The sequence below is a fragment of the Atta colombica genome, unplaced genomic scaffold (genome assembly GCF_001594045.1).
Source record: "Atta colombica isolate Treedump-2 unplaced genomic scaffold, Acol1.0 scaffold107, whole genome shotgun sequence".
Lineage (NCBI taxonomy): Eukaryota > Metazoa > Arthropoda > Insecta > Hymenoptera > Formicidae > Atta > Atta colombica.
Genome location: NW_017259192.1, coordinates 3,264,328 through 3,268,319, shown reverse-complemented (window position 1 = coordinate 3,268,319; position 3,992 = coordinate 3,264,328). Strand labels below are relative to the sequence as shown.

The following is a 3,992-nucleotide window of genomic DNA, read 5'->3' as shown; positions in this document are numbered from 1 at the left end:
TATTCATAAATGAATTAATTACAGAATTATAATTGCGTGCCGATATGATTGTCAGATTTTCAACGCAATCAATTTGAAATATTAATAATCCTTCCAAATTTCCCAAATTTAATTTTAAAAAGCTGTAATAAACTTATTATGAAAAATATTATCTTGGCCGGGAATCGAACTCGGATCTCTTACATTCCGTGCGAGCGTCCTAAGTCTTTAGACTATCTAGAGACTATCAGTCTCTAGACTGATAATGATAATATGATAATTAATTAATTTGATAATTCTTCAAATGTTAAGGCAGAAATATGTTTTGTGCAAATAATAATTTACAAAGATTTAGTGATTTTCTTTTTATGTAATAAAAAATAATTATAATTAATTACATAATATTAAAAGCTTTATTTTAAATTATTAAATATGTTACGTTACAATATAAAAAAAAAACTATGTCTGAAATTTTTTTTAGATAATTGATAAAAATGTATACAATATTTTAAAATTTTTCTTTGCTATATTATTCTCCTTTGATTTTCTTTATCTTTTGAATTTCTTTCTGAGTCTTATTTGATATACTTTATGTACAAATTTGATGACACACGGTGAATTTTCAAATCCAAAAATTTGTGAAAATCTTAAATTAGAGGTATTCTGACAACACAGCAGATCATGTTGTTCATACTCTAATCAATCTGTTATAAAAATATAATGTTATTAAAATATTTCAAAAATACCATTTTTATTTCTAGCAAAGAGATAAAATATTTCCAAAATATTATTTCAATTTAAATGAGTAATAGTTATTCTTACTTAAATAAATTATTACACAGTTGTATTCTTAAGACATATATTATATTAAATTAAAAATTTTAACTAGGACAACGTCAACATTATTATATATGCCCTTATTTTTTCCCTTCTCAAAGTATATAAACTACAGATTGTACGTTTCACAAAATTTATACTCATCATATCGCAAACTGATCAAAATCTTGGGCAGACTGATGGCAAATCGAAGAGTTGCAAAAAGGTCGGGAGAGTTCTATCCGTTGTTTGCGAGCAACATGCTCTGCCGAGCGCCGAGTAATGCCGCAGGTCCTCAAATATACATGGATAGACTTCGTATCGGATTTCCCTGGCGAGCAGGAAAAGCGGCTCCGTCGGCGGCACTTCTCCTCGCACAAATAAGAAATTCTTTTGGCGACGCATCCCATACACATCCCGTTTGTCCCTGAAGCTGCGATGTGAGCTTGGCAAAAGACGGACTTCAAGGCATCGCGCTCTCTAGCACATGTCTCCGGCGAATCCGCGCGCAGATATAGAAATCTTCTGAATTGTAAATTATACAGAAATCGCCGCGAGGAAACCGTAACTCTCGTATAAAATATTCAGCATGAAAATGGGAAATGTCGCGATTGAATGATTTAATTCCTTCGACACGCTCAATTTCGCATATAGAAAGTAGTCTGGATTATGAGACGCTCGCCATAATCGTGTTTCCTATCTCCCTGCAAGAAAATTCAATAAATAAATTGTATCTTGGAACAATTCTTTAAATTCAACTTGCCATAAAATTTCAAAACTTTACATACCATATTAATCATTAGAATTAGAAAGAAAATTATATTATTTATATACTTTAAATTTCAGAAAAGAAAAAATGAATATCAAAATTAAGTCAAATCATAAAGAAAGCACATGCTAATATACTAGACATTGTTTTACTAAAAATTTAGTTTTAAATTTTATATTTGTTTAAATTTTATATTATGACAAAAAGTTAAAATATAATAAACAACATTAAATAAGATTTAAAATATAATGTATTTGATTGCTGTATTGTACTTAGGTATTGTACTTAGTGTGTTGTAAAATAATCTATTTAAGTTATCAGCTTTCAAAATAGTTTTTATATTATTTCTGAAACAATATTCCTAAGTACATACGTTTTTGTACATTAAAAAAAAATGTAAAAAAAAATCTTTTCCTGACTAATATTTAAATTCTTATGTATAATTTAGTTTTTTATTTATGTTAACAATTAATTCTTTTTATTAATGTAAATTATATTTAATGAAAATAAGAAATATTAAGAAATATTATATTTATTGAAACAAATTATAAATTAATGATCAAAGATTATTCTTAATCGCATATTCTGCTTTAACATTTTAATTGTTTATAAAGTAATAGAATTTATTTTATAAAGCGTATAAAATTTTATTTTGAAAAAAATAAAAATAATGCAATGATATAAATGCATTAACTTTTGATTATTTCTAATTTTATGCAAGTAATAAAAATTCACATTTATTCACATTTATTTCACCTAAATAGTAAATTACTCCTTTCGTCAAAGATATTTTTCAATTGCTGACAAATTCAGCGTTTATGTATTTAAGTATCATTTCTTTCCAATTCCAGAAATTGATGAATTCTGTTGAGAGATACAGGAAATAAACTTAAATCATTAACTTTACAGGACTCTACAGAGATAAAGCGGGACGTTTAGCGGTCATCGATAATACCATCGCGGAGACGTCGTGTATCTCTTAACTCTATAGAAATGATTTGCCATCTTCTCGTCGGTCTTTTCCCTCAGCAACCCCGTGAATCTATCCTTTCTCAGATTTCTTTCCTTTCCTTGCACTCGCCTCGTCTCTGTCCGGTTGCCAAGTTCCTACGAGACTTCGGAAACCTTGCCGTTCACAAATCCCTTTCCTTGCCCCGACGGAGCAAGAAATGCAACTCTCCTTGGGGAATTAATTGCGCTGTAAAACGTAGATTCAAATCCGCGTTTCAAAGAAGAGAAGAGGCGAGACGGGAAAGAAAGATAGAGACACCGTTTTCCTTCTCTTCCATCGTCCGAAAGATTTTCCCAAGATGGTTCTCTCATCTCGGCTGCAATCAGTGTCGTAAATTGCTTGCAATCGGTCCTGCAATTAATTCCAGCTCATCCTCGAGGATTTATTATTCTCAATAATACCATAATATTCTTGGTGACCAGACAGTTTCTCGTTTTGGCTGCCGTGTTTTCGTTTCGTCAAAGACAATCTTTTATTTCTTTTTATATCTGGGATAAATTAAATGTTATTTTTGTTGGAAATTCTTTTTTTTTCATGGTATCGTTCGAAACTATGACAATCTAACGTCTGATATTGTAATAAATACGAAAAAGTGAAACAGAAAATATAGATCTATTATTTATCAATGAATTTTCTGAACTGGTACACACGATATAAGTTAAGTAAAAAAAGAACTTTATTCTTTTTACTTCAAGTTATTGTATCATGTGCAGTTCAAAGAATTCTTCGATAAAGAACAGGCCAAATATCGATCGAATTGATCAAATGTGATAGATAACTTACATCTAAAGGCGTAAACCATAAAATTTCTTTTCCTCTTTTACCTTAACTTTTTTTTTATCTTTCGAACGAGCGACCATCAATTGAAACTGTGATAACTTAAGTTTCTACTTAAATTAATATCTTTTAATATACATGTATACACACATAACTATTTTATTTATAATGATTTAGAAGACTCAGAAAATATTATGAATAACAATTACACTCTTTGTAAAATACTTATATCTTTATGTTGAGTCAAGAAATAATTTATTATTATATAGAATTTATCATTATCCTACAATTATTTTACCTTATCAATTACATTTGTATTTTTGCATTTAGAAGTTAATAAAATAATGTTTTTGTTGTATATCTGAAATTGAAAAATGTTTGTACAGTTTCCAAATATATTTATTAGATTTTTAAGAATTTTTATTACATGTTTTATAATAAATTTATAATAATTGTCAAGGAACAAATTCTAATGAATTTTTCATATTTTTGAAAATTTCAGTAACACAATATTAAATTTTTTAATCAAACGTTTAGACAATTGATAATCTGACATAATTTCATCATATGTTACATAAATTCATTTGTTCAATTACAATAATATTTATTCAAAACAATATGTACACATAATTATGGCAT

The 3,992-nt window shown here is 28.0% G+C and overlaps 1 protein-coding gene across 1 annotated transcript in view; it reads right to left on the bottom strand.

Annotated features, from left to right (window-relative positions):
• The window catches only part of LOC108691962 (juvenile hormone acid O-methyltransferase-like), a 10,772-nt gene that overhangs the window by 1,684 nt on the left and 5,096 nt on the right, over positions 1 to 3,992 (bottom strand). The gene's annotated exons all lie outside the window — the stretch shown is intronic.